This window comes from Bos grunniens, chromosome 13, assembly GCF_055505025.1.
Source record: "Bos grunniens cultivar Pamir isolate PY7600 chromosome 13, Bosgru_T2T1.0, whole genome shotgun sequence".
Classification (NCBI taxonomy): domain Eukaryota; kingdom Metazoa; phylum Chordata; class Mammalia; order Artiodactyla; family Bovidae; genus Bos; species Bos grunniens.
Window position 1 is genome coordinate 78,793,178 of NC_141177.1, and position 18,879 is coordinate 78,812,056.

The 18,879-nt window shown below is 42.7% G+C and overlaps 2 long non-coding RNA genes across 3 annotated transcripts; both read right to left on the minus strand.

Moving 5' to 3' along the window:
* Nucleotides 1–1,325: 1,325 nt before the first annotated feature.
* On the minus strand, nucleotides 1,326–5,609 carry LOC147361275 (uncharacterized). 2 transcript variants are annotated; one of them, XR_015140004.1, is made up of 3 exons: nucleotides 5,487–5,609; nucleotides 5,046–5,141; nucleotides 1,326–3,681 (listed from the first exon to the last, which is right to left on the minus strand). It is a non-coding gene; the product is annotated as an uncharacterized LOC147361275 (long non-coding RNA). The 2 variants fall into 2 exon arrangements; XR_015140003.1 differs by having other exon boundaries at nucleotides 5,046–5,609.
* Nucleotides 5,610–7,360: 1,751 nt separating this feature from the next.
* On the minus strand, nucleotides 7,361–10,066 carry LOC147361276 (uncharacterized). Its single transcript, XR_015140005.1, has 2 exons — nucleotides 9,491–10,066; nucleotides 7,361–7,859 (listed from the first exon to the last, which is right to left on the minus strand). It is a non-coding gene; the product is annotated as an uncharacterized LOC147361276 (long non-coding RNA).
* Between the last annotated feature and the right edge of the window lie 8,813 nt (nucleotides 10,067–18,879).

The following is an 18,879-nucleotide window of genomic DNA, read 5'->3' on the forward strand; positions in this document are numbered from 1 at the left end:
TGTGTATTTGACTCTCTGCATTTGTTACTCTTGCCCATTCCATCCTTCACCTCATGTGATCATTTATTCAAAAACTCTTTATGGGCACCTGCTACATGCCAGACATTACGTATCTCCCAAGGATGCCAAGACAAACAGAACGTGGGGGAGACAATCACAGGGACACAGAGAGCTCTAGAAGAGGGGGTGGACAACATTCGTCAAGAACATAAAAGCTGGTTCTCTAATTACAGTGAAAGGACAGGGGCATCTTTACAAAGGTGGTGACTATACGGCAAGTGCAGAGAAAAAGAGGGCGAGCTGGGCAGTCAGGCAAGAAAAGGAAGTTTATTAGAGGGAAAAGAGAGGGTGACTGGCCCTTATGGAGAACCAGCGCCCTCCCTTTCTGATGGAGTCCTTCTTATTCCCCACCAATGAAAAACTCTCTGAAGGGATGGTCATGTCACTGGAGATCTGGAATCTGGTGGTCTTACAGTTGAGAATTACCTTCAGGATGCCATTTGGGCAGTTTGCTCAGTCTCACAGATCACTGTGATTTTATTCTTCATTTGCAAGGCGGACATCTTATCAGTGAGACCCCATGTGGGCCCTAACAGTGGCATCCCTACTGAGTTTTAACAGGTGAGTAGCAGTTTCCAGGTAAAGAAGGAGAAAAAGAGCAGATCAGACATAGGGAACAGTCAAAGGCCCAAAGATGGGGACCACTGTGCTTTGCAGCGTGATCTCTATAGCTGGTCTAAAGACCGACTGACACCACTCCAGAGGTGACTGGACAGTCAACCCAAGTTCACGAATGATTTTGAGCAAGGCAGCATTAACCTATTCATGAGAGTGATTTTGTGTTCACATCTGATTGTTTTACAAGATACAGTGTAACCCTAAGATGTATGTGGGGCACCTGGCCCAGGTGAGATGATTCTGACATATTTCCAACTAAGAGGAAAAACTAGTCGTGAATCCTCCTGAAGGTCTACCTTGAGATCCCCCTTATCCATACACAACTGTCTTCTGCTGAGCTGCCCCTTGGTGAGGACCGTGTAGCCCACAAATGAATTTCCATCCATCTTGGAGAAGATGGCTAATCTCTCTGTCTTGAGTGCTGAGTGTGCTTGACTTTGCTTTATAGCCTCAATTTACCAAAAAGAGTACAGGTGCATGATCTTGCTGCCCATCTAAGCCAAAAAAATAATTTGCCAATTCACCAATCGTGCAGAGAACACACTGTGCTTAGGAAACTGATAGCTTACAGTGAACGGTGCTGGATTCTTGATCTCTGAAGAAGATAGAGTTTCGGGACCAGGGACCAGCCTTGATCGCTCAAGAGCTTTTGTGTAGCAGAGTTTTATTAAAGTGAAAACGGACAGAGAAAGCTTCTGACTCAGACATCAGGAGGGGGACAGAGAGTGCCCCCCTTGCTAGTGTTAGCAAGGCAGTTAGATACTTTTTAAATTAGTCACTACAATAAGTCAAAAGAATGTCTCAAGGTTGTAAAGATCTTACTAGACCCACTGTCATAATTTACATTTTAAGACAACAGGATTAGCCAGAAGGTTTTCAGGAAGGAGAAACCCATCCTCAAACTGGATACATTGTTGTTATATAATCCTTAGTACAGAGTTTAAAATGAGTTGTTTGTTATGTGATCATCAATTCCAGGCTTAAACAAAGAAACGTTTTATGTGACTAAGACTAAGGAATGTAGAGAAAAAAAGATGTTTGTCCTTTCCTCCTCCTTGAGAATTCTAGACCCCTATCTCGCTTCAAAAGCCCCAGACCTTCCTTGGGGACCCTGGACTTCTTATCAATCTGCCTAGGAGTTGACTCTTTCAAAACTACAGTTAGTTTGATATAGCTGGGAATACACTGGTATTTGTGAAAGACAATGCAAGAAAAGGAATTCAGTGGCCAGACCATGAATAGTGTTATATACGGTGCTAAGGAATTTGAATATAATCTTGTCAGGCAAAAAGGAATTCAAGATACAGGTCTAACAAGATTTTAAAAATAGCGGAGGGGTGGAGATTTCCCCAATGGCTCAGTGGTAAAGAATCCATGAGCATTTCAGGAGACACAGATTTGATTTTTGAGTGCTGGGTCAGGAAGAGCCCCTGGAGAGGCAATGGCAACCCACTCCAGTATTCTTTCCTGAAAAATCCCCATGGGCAGAGGAGCCTAGCAGGCTACAGTACCTGGGATCACAAAGAGTCGGACATGACTGAGTACATGATAAAAAGAGATTCGGAAAAACAAATCTTTCTGACATTAAAGGCAAATGTTATAAGGTAACCCATCTAGAACTCTTGCAAAAATCTGCACAGATACTTGACTAAAGGCAGGGGTATAATGTTCTCAGATATTGAGTGAATAGAAGAAATTTTTGATTATTTTAAGTTTAGAGAGGGGGGAGTCTGGGTTGAACTCAGAGTTTATTGTCATGATGCGTCACATTAGCCAAAATTAGGATTAAAACCTGGAAAAAAGGAAAAAGGTGGGAATGAGGAAGGTGATGAGTTTAAGTTCAATATGTTAAGTATGAGCATCCTCTAGGACTTAAAAGGTGAAAATTGTTGCCAGTTGTAAATGTGGGCTAGAATTCAAAACTCACATCTTGGTAGGAGAAATGCATTTGGGAATCATCTGCATACAAAGATGGTAATCAAAAACTCTGAGCGTTGATTGAACTGAGAGCTACCAAGCATGATGAAAAGTCATCCAAGCACAGAATCCTGAGGAAAAGGAGTATTAACGGATCAGTCAGTGGGAACTTCCCTGAGGTCCAGTGGTCCAGCCAATCAGGGGACATAGGCTTGGTCCCAGGTCTAGGAAGGTCCTACACGCCATGGAGCAACTAAACAGGAGTGCCTCAGCCACTGAAGCCCGTGTGCCCTAAGTCCGTGCTTCAAGACAAGAGAAGTCACAGCAATGAGAAGCAGGCGAAATGCAACAGAGAGAAACTGCCCACGTGTGGCAACAAAGACCAGCACAGCCAAGAATAAGTAAATAAAACACATTTGTTTACAGTGTCTATGGAGAGAGAAGACATTTAGCAGAGACGAGGGATGTGCAGTTGAAGAAGGAAAATATACTTACACCAGGACCCTTTCTGGAACTCCAAATCCTCCCCACCCTTCAAGGTCTGGCTGAAGGGCTGAATCCTCCTAAATGTGAAGCCTTCACCGACCCCCCGCACTCACAGGGAGGTCTCCCTCCCCACGTGTCAAGCCTAGCCTGGCAGTGTTAGCTCCCACACCAGCTCTTGCAGGAGAGGGACATGTCTCATGTCTCATTCAGTAGTAAACAACAAATAAATCAACTCAAAACGGTTTAAAGAAAGTGAAGAATCGGCTAAGAGCAGACTCTGCCTTGAGGTACAGCAATCCAAGGGCTCAAAGTGTGCCTCTCTCTCCGTCTCCTGACTCCGATTTTCCCTGAGGGAGCTTCATTCTCAGTCCACAGATGGACACGTGCGGTTTCAGACTTGGCAATTCTTTCTTCAGCAGCCCCGGTGGGAAAAGAGGTTCTTATTCATGGTCATTCTCAGCTCCGGTTGGTTTTCATCAGACCACATGCCAATCTTTCGCCAATCACAGGGGCAGGGGGAGGTTCAGTTCCAACAGGCCAGGCAGGCCCACTTGACAAGGGAGGGAGGGCAGAATCACTTATACCTGGGGAGGAGCTGACCTGAACCAAGTTACACAAAACACAAACAAAGAAGGGTTACCGGAAAAAACGGAAAAGGATGATCAGTAAGCAAATGAGAATTCTGTGTATAGAGTTTGCTGCATGCAATGTCATTCAACAAGTAAGTCTTGACTGATTGGTCACAAACCAAAATTGTTCACCTGGTCTCATCATTGAAAGACAGGAAATTGTGTGATTATCAAAAGAAGTGATTTTTTTTTTTAATGTGTTCTCTTGTGTTAAGGAGGAATCAGGAAGAAAAAGAAGCAGTTGTAACTACTGGCATCCTGACCAATGGAGTTAAAAATCAGAGTAGGCAAGAAAGAGGCAGAGGCTGAACTGCTAAAAGGGAGGAAGACACATGTCTCTTTAGGAGGCTGTGGGCATCTGAGGCCAGTGCTGAAACTTGGTTTGAAAGCTGCCCAAGCTCTGAGGCCTTTAGGTAGTGAGATTAACAAGCTTAGCTGTATAAATCAAACCTACATTATTAGAAAAGTTTGACATTTGCTAAATTACCTATGAAAACTTACCCTGGTTGTTAAGAAGAACCCAAAAAAAGTATATTCATTTCCAAGCTAAATGTCAAGCTCCCTTAAAGATCTAACACCTACAGATGAGGGAAGGGGCAGGGGAGGAAATGCCATCAAATTAAGGGCAATAAACTTTCCAGACATCTTCATCTCCATAACTGCTCAGAGATGTCTCCTGGCATTTCTTACTGGGTAATTCTGTCTTTGTATTATGTCTGTCTATGGGCAACTCATTTTTTAAAGGTATGCTCACAGAGCAGCATTTAAAAGCTAAATTCAAACCCTGGAAGACAGACGTTACAAAAGTGACTCAGAGTTATTTTATTTACAGACATCACCCAGAGGTATACTAGCAGGGAAAGCCACCAAAGCAATGATTCCAAAATACTAAACCAGCAGTTCTAGATCTGTGAGACTTGGGCAAATAGCCCAAACAACTTTTTACAAAACTAGAATGAAGAAGCCCCCACTCCATATGCTTCAATGAATCAATTATTCATTACCAAACTGTAACATTTATCAGGAGGAATATGGGACAAGCAAACATACTTGAAATACATCACTGAATTACTTCAGGCAATATTTCCAAGTCTTATGATAATCTGTAAGAAAATTTGCCTGCTAAAGTACGTCAAATAAAAGTACATCAGTTTTACATAAGAATGATTATTCATGGACATTTATAAATAACAGCTATACTGTTTATCTACAGTCACAAAATGCATACATGTGTAATGATATACATGTACATACACATACAGGAGTCTGTTTTATGCAAATATATGAAAAGGTGCCTCAAAATACAACCAATTTTGGCACCAACCTTAGACTTACCTGAGAGCCTCCATTTATTCCCTAATGTATCAGCTAAGGTAGTGAGAACTGTGGGTTGGCTAGGGAGGGAGTGGAGGTTTTGATCGCTCAGAAAAGCTGCAGGAAAGGGAAGAGGAGACCAGGTGCCTCTGAGAAGTGACTTAGGACCTCCAGATACACTTAACTACATTATGTGTTAGATCCTTAATGGTTCTTGGGCATTGTTTAAAATTTTATCTTTGAAATATTCATAACTTATATTCTGGATAGAATAGAACCACACACATCTATACCCACAAACATATCTACATCTCCTTTACAATTTTACTCCTCCTTCTTGGAAACCATATTGTCCAAGAAGAGAATATGGCTGCCTTCTATGGAGAGAAGGTGTGGCACAGAGCTATTTGCAGAAAGACTCAGGAAAAGGGTAGCATAGGAACCCCAGAGGGAAGACCTCACCCATCTTGGGGGCATCCAGAGTGATCGTGGGAGGAATTCACACGATTCCACTGCCTCTACTTGGATTCACCTGACCATCCAGGTTGTCTTTATTAAGGTGGCAATTCTTAACAGCAGAGTGGGAGTGCCTTCCACCCCCTCCCAACCAAAGGACTTTGGTTGAAGGAGAGAAAGAGAATGACACTGGGGTTCAGGGCAAGGTCTCCTGTCCACGTGGTGATGTGGCTGTAGAGGCTTCCGGTGGGAACACATGGACTTCCCACCCCCGTGCTCCATCTGCCCACACTCGGTCATATCTTTGCTACCTTCCTGGCATCTGAAGGGTCTAGGAGTCTGAATGCCATTAGGTAAATGATCATCCCAGCCCCCCAAAACAAAATGTTCTCTGATTAAGAACCAAGACTCTGTGAGAATCTTGATTGAGCCATTGCAGTTAACAAAAGGCCAAAGAAACTTGGAAAAGAGCTCACCTTCTTCCCTTTCCTAATCATTGTCTCTCTGGCTTTTACCTCCTAAGCTATTTCCACTGGGGGGATTACAAAAATAGCTGGATGGTCATTGAATGTGATGACCTATTCTCTGGTGATATTGTGTAGAGGGCTAGAAAGGGCTGGGGAAAGAAATCCACTTTACTTTTCTACTTTTATGATTGATGAAACACTGACCCACTCCCTTCAGTTAGAGCACCGTGAGTCAGAGAAATACAGTCACAATAAAGTGCCTATGTCATTTCGAAAGTAGACCACGCTGCAGTTCACGAATGATGGCCAATTAAAATAAGTTATTCCTGTCTGGCAGGGCCGTGTGAAATGAACTATCACCCGCGAAGAATTAGAGCCCGGGTTTGGAAGACTTCCTATTGACTAACCTGCAGTATAATTTATAATTATTTCTGTTTACACACGAGGTGGGGCAGAGATGCCAAGAGGAAAACTGGCCTGGAGCTCACCTGAATGTGAGTAAGAGCAAAGAAAAGAGCACTGCTCCTTAATGTTTTGATCCATAAATATTTTTTAGTCACCACACTGCCAGGCATCTACGTGGATACAGACATAGGAGGGACTCTCAGGGGAGAGCTCGCAACCAAAACACCCCACACGATGGCTTGCTGGTGAGTCCCATCACCTGCACCCAGCAGGTGGGGAACTGGGATCCTGGGGAACTGGGCTCCATCACGATGCATTTTCTGTGTTTTTGAACTTAAATAATTTTATTATTTCATAATGACATGACTCTTTTTTACAGTTCCTCTTCTCTATTTTGAAGATGATGGTCTTCTTTTTTAATCTTAACTTTTCTAAACCTTCTAAGATCTAACAGAAAACAGACCTAAAGACTTTTCATTAATGATAAGAACCACGTCATCCTCAATCATGCCAACTGTTGTAAATAATGGGGGGAAAGAAATTCCAACAGGCCTACTGGTGACTCTTTCTATTACCTTTGTTTCTCCTGCTCCCTTTCTGTGTCCATATATCTCGGTATCTCTGTTTCACGCTCTCTCTCGATATCTCTGTGTATCTCTGGGTGTAAGTGTTTCTCTGATGCCTCCTTTTGTGTACTCAACCTCAAATTCTCTTTTAAAGGCGACACACACACACACACGCACGCATGCACATACCACCTAAGATTTGGAGGCACAAACTTCCACACCAGTGCTCCTTTTCTGTCTGCATCCTTAAACATGGCCCTGAAATGGGAGTTTTCCAGAGTCAGTTGAATCAAGGAAAGTGGCTTCTATACCTTTCAGATCTACGTAGCTAAGACCTTTCACGACTACCTCCAAACCAGTCCCAGATCACTGCCCTCTGTCTGCCCAGCAGGAAAGTAAAGCCCATGGGCCTGAAGATGGACCATTTCATATCAAACCATCCTTGCAGCAAATTCTTTATTATTATTATTGTAAGAACACTTAACAAGAGATCTATCCTCTTAACAAAATTTGATGTGCACAATAGAGTATTGTGAACTATTGACACATAGAACTTATTCATCTTTTATCATTGAAACTTTATATCATTTGAACAGCAACTTCTCATTCCCCATGCCAGTCCCTAGCAACCACTGTGTTACTCTCTGATTCTATGCCTTTGACTATTTTAGACTCCTACTATAAGTGAGATCATATGGTATTTGTTTTTATGTGTTTGGCTTCTCTCATTTAACACAACGTTCTCCAGGTTCATCCACGTTTTTGCATATAGCAGGATTTCCCTTTTCCAGGCTGAATAATATTCCACTGTAGGTATACACCACGCTTCCTTGACCCATTCATCTGCTGATGGACATTTAGGTTGTCTCCACATCTTGGCTGGTAGAAATTAAGTTTCAGTGAACATGGAGGTGCTGATTTCAATTCTTCTGGATAAATACCTAGAATTGCAACCCATTAGATTAGAACTCATGTCTACTTCCAAAAACCTCCTTGCTTATGCCTGTAACCAGAAGGGATATAATGTCCCTGCTCTACTAGTAGTATCACTGTCTTATTCCCTGAACCTCCCCCCAACACATATCCTAATTTATTGTTCAGTTCCTGCAGAACCTCATCCATTTACTCATTCATCCTCCCAGTAAATATATACTGAGCATCAACTATGGGCTGGACTGTGGGCTAAGCTTGGTGGTGGTGTCAGGGAGTAAAACAGTAAAAGCATCCATTCTCCTTGAAGTTATCATCTAACTCAGGAACTCAAGTTCTACCTCCAGCCCAGACCACAGATGCTGGGGATCCCCGCCCTCCTCCCAGCCTCTGGTCCTACCTGGCTTTGACTCAGTTCACTGCTTCCTCTGACAGGAACCTTTATGACCCCTGTGACCAGCCTATCCTTCAAGTCTGTCCAGTTCTCAGACCCTTGCCCACCTGACCTGGACCAGCTCTCCTTCGAAAGTACACTGACTCATAACAGAGGCAGACGGTTACATTTTCCCAGCATAAAGGACACTGCTTTCTCTTAGAAAACATAATTTTGGTTCCTGAATCTGATTATAAATGAGGAAACTCCATCACCATGGATGCACTGTGGCTCCCTGTGCAGAGTGGGGAGCCCTGTAGCAGATTTTCTTCACATGTCATAACAGGGACAAAAGGGCTCCAAGCTCAGCAGTGAAAAGAGATGCTGCCCTTAATGCCCAAAGTCTCATAAGTAATCTGATTCCATTAAAAACTGGGTGGGAGTCTCAGAGTCCCAGCTCCCTGCTAGGCCTCCTGAGTAACATTTCTTCTCATTCTGCCAAGATGGCAGCACTTATCTTATTGAGGTCCAGATGGTGTGCCTGTGTGTGTTTAACCATTTGAAAACTGAAATCTTTACTTGTCCGATGTCATTTTATGTCCCTAATACAGGTCATTAGGAGCCTTGGGATTCACACCATTTCTTGCACCCTCTGATGTGACATCTTTCCCGTGAGCTCTTCTATAGACTCCTTATAGAGCAATAGCAAAGGATTTCCAGCTCCCCTGGGAAGCTTATGATGAAATCATATTTATAAATCTGCTCACTCTTTCCACCACTCTGCTTTTACCAGAATTTTTGTAAGTGTGCTCTCTTAATCTTACAGTTAATAAATTAAATGAAGAAGAAACAAAGGAAAAATGCTGGATCTCAGAGCACATCTCAGAGGCTTACGGGTGTGATAGTTGTAGAAGGGAACTTGAGCCAGCCACCACCGGAGTCTGGGGTCTGGCTGCAGCATCTCTGGGAATGTTCAAGGCATCAGAAGGGGCTCTACCCACTCCAGAGGTCTTTAATCCCTGGGCAGTGGCTTCCAGCAAAACAAGAGAACATTAAGTGTCAGTTACTAAGTCTGTGGTTAATGTTTCATACAGTCCAACTCAAGGCAAATAAATATTTCAGCAAAAAGAACAGGCCTATGATATATGTGAATGTCACTGATTTAAGAAAGCCACTAAATTCACTGCAATTACAGAGAAGTGCGAGGAAAGGACATAAGAGAAGAGGTTGATTCATTCCCTCCTTGGCTCTTCCAAAAGCTCTGCTCACCTCTCCATTCTTGCCTCTTGCACTTCTCCACACCTCCCCTCTACTGTTTTCCTTGATTTAACTATCATTACTCTTATTTTCCTTACACAGTCTCCTGAAACAGAAATAAGAGTAATGTGAGTATGAATCTGTGCATCCCTCTTTCCAGGGGAAAACCTGAGCACTGAACAATAAACATTCATTTCTCCCCAGCTCTTTCAGATGCCCTTTCACCACCACCCCCACTCCCACCACTGGAGGGTTTCAGATGCTTCTGGGAATGCAGAAAGCCTTAGCTTATTTAAGCAGAGACAGTCAGGGCACTGTGACTAGAAATTGGTAGTAAATTCCACAGTTAGGGAGCAGAGCTGCTGAAAGCTCTTATTCAAAGGGACCCAAGATGATACTGTGAACAGATTAAATTGCCTGCTGCTTCCACTCTCACCAGGTGACTGGGGACATATGGTGACAAAAGATTGAGCAAATATATTCAGTCCAGTTCCTGGTTAAAAAAAACAAACAAAAAAATAGTTAACTAAACTTAGAATCCAATATCAAATTTTTTTAAACTGCAATTCCCATCAGTGGAGGAGGGAGAGTCTTTCTCTTTTTTTCTTTTTAGCCTTGCCACATGGCATGCAGGCTCTTAGTTCTTGGAACAGGGTTTGAACCCATGCTCCCTGCAGTGAAAGAGCAGAGCCTTAACCACTGGACCACCAGGTAAGTCTCAGGGCATCTTGACATCTAATACTTTCTCAGAACATGGAGATCTGTTCTTGGGTAACCTGCCATGATCCTGAAAGCAGAAAGTCATAGCCCTGTAGCCTCCAAATAACTAAAGCGTGGATTAATCTCTCAAAATCTCCACCAAGAGGCTACCTTCTCAACTGGCAGTGTTTTATAAACGATCAAAAGTTTGAGTAAGAGGGCCAAGAGAAATACATCTATTCAAGGACCAGATGACAATGGGACACCAGAGGTGCTCTACTTGAAGATGCTCTCCAGCCACTTTAATCATGTTGAATTGCCAACGAGGATATGGGCCAAGAAACAAAATTCCCACATCATCAAATTAGGTGATCTTTATGCAGGAAATTCACAGGCTAAAAGGGAGCCTAAATGAAATTCGACCATTTAATTAAGGAATTACGTCACCTTTGCCTGGATAGCAGCAGAAAACTCCAGTATTACCCTCACCCAGCACAACTGCCCAAGGAAATCTGCCAAAACGCAATGTCACATGGATTTGTCAAGGTCACACAATGCCTTAGTCGGAATACAGCTGCACAGATTCGTTGGACCAGCACAAGGCTATAAGTTGGTCAATTCATAGTAATGGATGAAAATTTAACAGTATTGGAGCCTCCAGGCACTGAAGGACACCTCCTTCCATCAGCCTGCTGCTGCTGCTTCTGCTAAGTCACTACAGTCGTGTCTGACTCTGTGTGATCCCATAGACGGCAGCCCACCAGGCTCCCCCGTCCCTGGGATTCTCCAGGCAACAACACTGGAGTGGCTTGCCATTTCCTTCTCCAATGCATGAAAGTGAAAACTGAAAGTGAAGTTGCTCAGTCGTGCTCGACTCTTAGCCACCCCATGAACTGCAGCCTACCAGGATCCTCCATCCATGGGATTTTCCAGGCAAGTGTACTGGAGTGGGGTGCCATCAGCCTACAGACATCAAATTCCTAAGGTCACAGAGGCTGGTTCCCTTTCTGTTACAATCTACTCTGCCCCATAGAATGTCTTTCCAGCCCAGCATTAAAAGCGGTTTCTCCAGAAGACTCCTACTCTCACCCTATCAAGAAGCTTATGTGCTTAACTCTGATAAATTGCTGCAGAGAAAACAGAGGGGGGGGGGCACCACAGCAGATTAAATAATGAACAATGTCTAGTTTTAAAATCCTATCACCCTTGTCTCTAAAGCAATCCTGACTCCATCCTTAGTTGCTCCTCCAAAAGATTCTTTGACTTCACATTCCCCTTTGCTATTTACAAGGTCTTTGACCAGCACCCCTTCACATACATCTTTTGTGGGCCATCGTAGCAGTCATCACTTTTTCTGGCTCATGCAGAACCCAGTCTCAAGAGTGCCTCTTCCAGGGAAAAGGCTGAATATGCAATTGAGACATCACAATAAGGATTCATTGATGTCCTGGGCTCCTGTCTTGCCCAAGGGTGTAATCCTACTGGGGTGAAGTCACAGGCTGAATATACTCCTTAAAATGCCTCTGGGTGACATCCTCACGTGCCAAAAAAGCAAGATATACCTCGGGTTACTGAACAACATGTTGGTCAGAGACAGAAATGGCTGGGATACTATATATAGGTAAAATTCACTCTAAATTTTAGGAGTGCTTTTATTATTACATTTCATCATGGAACCTTAAGGGAAAAGTCCTAAATCATAAAAATGATGTGAATTTACACATAGACCGTTTCTATGATCCAGCAATTTCACTCTGAGGTTTTATTCAATAGGAATGAAAACATATGTCCACAAAAGTCTTGTATAGGAATATTTATAGCAGCCTTACTCATACTAGCCAAAAATTGGAAATAATCCAAATATCCATCAACAAGAGATTTGAGAAAGACCTTATTGTATATTCATACAATAGAACTCTATTCAGCAATAAAAAGAAACAAACTTGATTTACACAACTACAAAGATGAATTTCAAAAACCAAACACAAGATGAAAGAAACTAGATACCAAAAAGCGCATCCATATGATTCTGCTGCTGCTGCTGCTAAGTCACTTGAGCCGTGTCCGACTCTGTGCGACCCCATGGGCAGCAGCCCACCAGGCTCCTCTGTCCATGGGATTCTCCAGGCAAGAATACTGGAGTGGGTTGCCATTTCCTTCTCCTATATGATTCTAGTTAACATGAAATTCAAGAACAAGCAAAACTGTCCTATACTGATAGGAAGCTTCAAGTGTGATTGAAGGTGGGGGAGCTGACTGCAAACAGTTACAAGGAAGTTTCTGGGGTGATGAAAATGTTCAGTATCTTGATTGGGGTGTATGTTACACGAGTATACGCACTCACTGATCCGTGTGCTTAATAGCCATGCATTTCACTCTGTGGAAATTATGCCTCAATTATCAAAAAGATTTAATTAAAAATATAATATTGGCATATCTGGAAAACATAACAGAAATGGAATATATACTCAATATAAATGTCTACCTTGTTAAACACTAAATTCATCACTAACTCAGTGACCTTGATTGCCCCTGTCACCTCTAATTAAACTCACATCCCAACACCTTGGCAGTGGATACTATAATCAGGAGCCAGGCCAACTTTGGTGATACCTCAGGCCCCTCCCAGCTAGCACACAGGCAGAAAACACAACCAATCAAATCAACTGCTGGGAAGAGGAAGGGTGGGGCTTTGTTTTTGGACCTACTAAATAGTTCCATAGCATGGAGTGTATTTGATACATTCCCCAAATCCACCATCTAAAATCTGAAAGCAAGAAAGAGCTGGAGTTGGCAGAATTTAAAAATCATTAAATACTATCAGCATAGTTTTCTGCTTGAGATGAGCCTGAAACCTTGATTGAAATTTCTCCAATAAATCAAATGGAGCAAGGTGATTTTGTAATTACCCATAAATAACATTTCCGCCCTTACATCTTAGACAGAAAACTAGGATTTAAGACCTCCTGGCAATAAGACAAGCCTCAAATGGCATTGTGACAAGTATGTGCCAGCCTTAATAATATAAGAGTAAGTCTAGATTTGAAGAAAATCATCAAATTTTAAAAAAAGAGAAAGAAAAGTATGTCACTGTAAGGGAATATTCTGACACAAAGTAAAACTAGATTGATTTTAATGTGTCCATTCTTGGGTCTAGCCCCTAGAAAGGTAAGAAGCACAGACAAAGGAAGAGAGAAAAATCTAGAGAAGCACATACCCAAGGGAGTTTGTCTGACCGCCTGGCCAGATTCTGTGAGCAGGATAACTATGGTGGTTTTCAGTCCCAATGCAAATGCACTGAAAATTTTAATGTATATGTCTCTGTCAGCTCTAATTGCTCATCAGTTTAAAAAATGAATGTTTGTGGGAGCCTCATTGCCTGTTAATGAGATTGTAGGGACTTAAATGTCACAATAGGAGTGAACTGCATGGATCTTTAGCTTCTAGGTCAGGACCCAGCCACTCCCAATACAGGTAATAGCAAAAAAAGATTTAGAATCTTAATTTAAAAATATAATTTTCCTTTATATTAGAGCAGAAAACTCAAATGCCCATTAGTGAATGAATTTACTGTTTGCACTTTTCCTAAGAATACAGACTAAATTATCTTTATAAGGCCAAGTTAGAAGCCCTAACCTATTTATGAAATAAAGTTATTGAAAATTAAGATGTGAACTCTCTTTCTAGGTCATTGGTGGGTTAGTGCTCAAGTAAAGGTGGCTAGCTGCATGCAGCTGCCAGCTGAAGGTTTGCTCTCTGCTCCCCCCACAGGGGTGGTCACAAGAGCTGGGGAGTCAATTCCAATCGGCCGAAGCTGGCTTCAGCCCATGAGCGGATGAGGGGAGGGAACTGATGGGTCCCCTGCTTCTGGCGGTGTAGTCAGGACAACTCTTGGACTGGGTTCTACACTGCCCCTAGAGGCCCCCAGTGGTATTGAGGTACTATTGCCCTGGGCGTAATCTTTCAGTTCAATTCAGTTCAGTCGCTCAGTCGTATGGACTCTTTGCGACCCCATGAATTGCAGCACGCCAGGCCTCCCTGTCCATCACCAACTCCCGGAGTTCATTCAAACTCACGTCCATTGAGTCGGTGATGCCATCCAGCCATCTCATCCTCTGTCATCCCCTTCTCCTCCTGCCCCCAATCCCTCCCAGCATCAGAGTCTTTTCCAATGAGTCAACTCTTCGCATGAGGTGGCCAAAGTACTGGAGTTTAAGCTTTAGCATCATTCCTTCCAAGGAAATCCCAGGGCTGATATCCTTCAGAATGGACTGGTTGGATCTCCTTGCAGTCCAAGGGACTCTCAAGAGCCTTCTCCAACACCACACTTTAAAAGCATCAATTCTTTGGTGCTCAGCTTTCTTCACAGTCCAACTCACATCCATACATGACCACTGGAAAAACCATAGCCTTGACTAGATGGACCTTTGTTGGCAAAGTAATGTCTCTGCTTTTGAATATGCTATCTAGGTTGGTCATAACTTTCCTTCCAAGGAATAAGCGTCTTTTAATTTCATGGCTGCAGTCACCATCTGCAGTGATTTTGGAGCCCCCCAAAATAAAGTCTGACACTGTTCCACTGTTTCCCCATCTATTTCCCATGAAGTGATGGGACTGGATGCCATGATCTTCGTTTTGTGAATGTTGAGCTTTAAGCCAACTTTTTCACTCTCCTCTTTCACTTTCATCAAGAGGCTTTTTAGTTCCTCTTCACTTTCTGCCATAAGGGTGGTATCATCTGCATATATGAGGTTATTCATGTTTCTCCTGGAAATCTTGATTCAAGCTTGTGCTTCATCCAGCCCAGTGTTTCTCATGATGTATTCTGCATATAAGTTAAATAAGCAGGATGACAATACACAGCCTGGATGTACTCCTTTTTCCTATTTGGAACCAGTCTGTTGTTCTATATCCAGTTCTAACTGTTGCTTCCTGACCTGCATACGGATTTCTCAAAAGGCAGATCAGGTATTCCCATCTCTTGAAGAATTTTCCAGAGTTTATTGTGATCCACACAGTCAAAGGCTTTGGCATAGTCAATAAAGCAGAAATAAATGTTTTTCTGGAACTCTCTTGCTTTTTCGATGATCCAGCGGATATTGGCAATTTGATCTCTGGTTCCTCTGCTTTTTCTAAATCCAGCTTGAACATCTGGAAGTTCACAGTTCATGCATTGCTGAAGCCTGGCTTGGAGAATTTTGAGCATTACTTTACTAGCGTGTGAGATGAGTGCAATTGTGCAGTAGTTTGAGCATTCTTTGGCATTGCCTTTCTTAGGGATTGGAATGAAAACTGACCTTTTCCAGTCCTGTGGCCACTGCTGAGTTTTCCAAATTTGCTGGCATATTGAGTGCAGCACTTTCACAGCATCATCTTTCAGGATTTGAAATAGCTACACTGGAATTCCATCACTTCTACTAGCTTTGTTCGTAGTGATGCTTTCTAAGGCCCACTTGACTTGACATTCCAGGATGTCTGGCTCTAGGTGAGTGATCATACCATCATGATTATCTTGGTCATGAAGGTCTTTTTTGTACAGTTCTTCTGTGTATTCTTGCCACCTCTTCTCTTTAACACATGTCATTAACACACACCATGTTTCTTTCCATTCCCTGTCTCAACTTCACTACCCTGTGAGTACCTCCTGCACAACCCACATGACTTGCACCCCAACCCTAGCCTCAGGTGTCCACAGAAAGGGAGACGTCTCTACTGGCAATCTGGTTACAGTGGGGGATGGTCTGGTTGTCTGATATTAAGTTCAGAAAGATTAGGGAGACTGTTTTCCCTCTACTATGTGTACAAAGAAAAATGTCCCCACAGTGGTAACCCTACTTAGGAACAGGTGTATGGCATGCCAGTATGAGGTGAGTTATTTGTCCCATCTCTCTTGGGATATAGTCTCCCATTTCTGTCCCCATTAGCCTGCCTATCAGGCCTCTGTGCCCATTTGATCATCCATCAGCATAGTCAGTGGATTCCTACCTAAGGCCTTTCATTAGTATTTGGAACTCTTTGTGATGTCTATGGAATTCAGACCGAAAAGAATCACAGTAGGGTGTTGGACGTGGATAATGCAGTTCTAGTCTCCTTCATAGAGGAAAAGAGTAACCATTCAAGGCCCCAAGAGATAGAGACAATAGACCATTTGGGGGAGCCCAAAAAGCTGAAACTCCAGTACTTTGGCCACCTCATGCGAAGAGTTGACTCATTGGAAAAGACTCTGATGCTGGGAGGGATTGGGGGCAGGAGGAGAAGGGGACGACAGAGGATGAGATGGCTGGATGGCATCACTGACTTGATGAACGTGAGTCTCAGTGAACTCCGGGAGTTGGTGATGGACAAGGAGGCCTGGCGTGCTACGATTCATGGGGTTGCAAAGAGTCTGACATGACTGAGCGACTAATCTGATCTGATCTGATCTGATCCTCACAGTCTTTGGGTTTGGGCGGAGGACACTGGGCTGGGAGTTTGGAGATGTTGGTGTTATCCCGCCTAATCTATGTGACATGGAAGGTCAATTGGATCATTACTTGGCGTTGGTTCCTTCTTCTCTGAGATGAGAGTGAGTAGACTAAAGAATTCCTCAACTCTTTAACTCCATTCTCTAATTTTCAGTCCTATCCAACTCTTTGCAACTCCATGACTGTAGCCTGCCAGGCTACTTTGTCTATGGAATTTTCCAGGCAAGAATACTGTACTGGGTTGCCATTCCCTTCTCCAGGGGATTTTCCGGACCCAGGGATCGATCTGGGGTCTCCTGCACTGCAGGCAGATTCTTTACTATCTGAGCCACCAGGGAAGCCCCTATTCTCTAAGAGTGATGGTAATTTATTATTCAAGTGCATGTGTGATTAGTCACTCAGTCATGTCCAACTCTTTGCAACCCCATGGACTGTAGCCTGCCAGGCTTCTCTGTTCATGGGATTCTCCGGGCAAGAATACTGGAGTGGGTAGCCATTCTCTTCTCCAGGGCCTCTTCCCAACCCAGGGATCAAATCCAGGTCTCCTGTGGATTCTTTACCATCTGAGCCAAAAGTGATGGCACTTGTTAAAAACAAAAAACAAAAAACAGGAAGTTGTGGTTTAGTCACTATGTCGTGTCCATCTCTTCTAATCCCATGGACCATAGCCTGCCAGGCTATGCTAGCCATGGCATTTCCCAGGCAAACATACTGGAGTGGATTGTCATTTCCTTCTCCAGGGGATCTTCCTGACCCAGGGATCGAACCAAGGTCTCCTGTATTGCAGGCAGATTCTTTACCCACTGAACCACCAGGGAAGTGGGAAGTGATAATCTCCTAGATTTGAATGTGTCCTAACTGATGATGGATATCGGTTTGCAAAAATGTGATTTTTGTAATTCAAAGGCCTCTTAACCTAACTAAACACTTTAGAAATTCCCACAATAGTCTTACTGACGTAACTCAAAAAAATACCTCTTTCAGCAAGAAAAATCCAGAAACTAGGAACATAAATGTAAAGCAAAAAACAAAACAGTTCAAGACTTTAGAAAAGACTGGAGGTTAAATGATAAATTTAGAAATACTTATTTTGAAAGAAAGTGTTTTCTCTTCATCATGTCAGTTGAGAATAGATGTAACTAATAATTTTTGTTTGGGGTAGATCCTTATTCTCTGCCCCCAACTCCCCTCCCTCATTCTCTAATGTGGACACACACATTCTCAGATCTCTTAATTGTTAGTAAATTGACTTCAAGTTAGCTATAAAAATACACGATAGCCTTTACAAATTTGATATACTTGGGACTTATTTTTATATGGTAATGAAATAGGGATCTAGTTTTATCTTCATCTGTAGATACCCAATCATTAAATAAAGCATCTTTTCCTAGTGACTTGAAATATCCCACCTTTGCCCTATGTATCACTCCCCTTTGTATGTGGTTCTACTTCTTGACCATTCTGTCCACTGGTCTGTTTGCTTCTTCTCACAGCCATAGGTTTTGATTTGAATGGATGTGGTAGCTTGGAAAATGACTTTCCAAAAGATAGCCATGACTTAATCCCTGAAACTGGTAAATTCTACCTGTTTTGGGGAAAGGGGTCTTTACTAGTGTAATTCAGCTAAGAATTCTGAGAGGAGGAAATCACCTTGGATCGTCAGGATGAACCCTATGTGCCATCACTGATGTTCTTAGAAGGCAAAAGAGGAGGCCACGTGACCGCGGAGACAGAGACAGGGGAGGCGCTGTCAGAAGCGGGCATGCCCCCGCCACCAGACACGGAGAGAGACGAGGGACAGCTTCCCCTGGAGCTGCCTCGGGGCAGGGTCCCTGGAACCCTGGGACTTCAGACTCAGAGCTCTGACAGGAGACATGTCTGCCGTTTGAAGCTACCAAGTGTGCAGTAATGTGTTCTGGCACCAGTAAGACACTAACAGAGTAACTGTATATTTAAATGGTATAGTTAAATATACATAAATATTTTAATTATTACTCTTTTTCAAAAATTTCTTGGCTTTTTAAAAATCATTTTGTTTTCCAATGGAATTTTAATTATTCTGACCAGATTCAATTCAGATTGAAATTTCATTAAATTTATACATTAAAGGAGAATGAATCAGTATTTTTATGAAGTGCATCCTCCTACCCAGGAGTATGATTGTTTTCTCATTTATTTTTGAAAGATTTCATAGTTTTATTCATTTCTAACGTGTATTTTCTCATTTATTCCTGAATA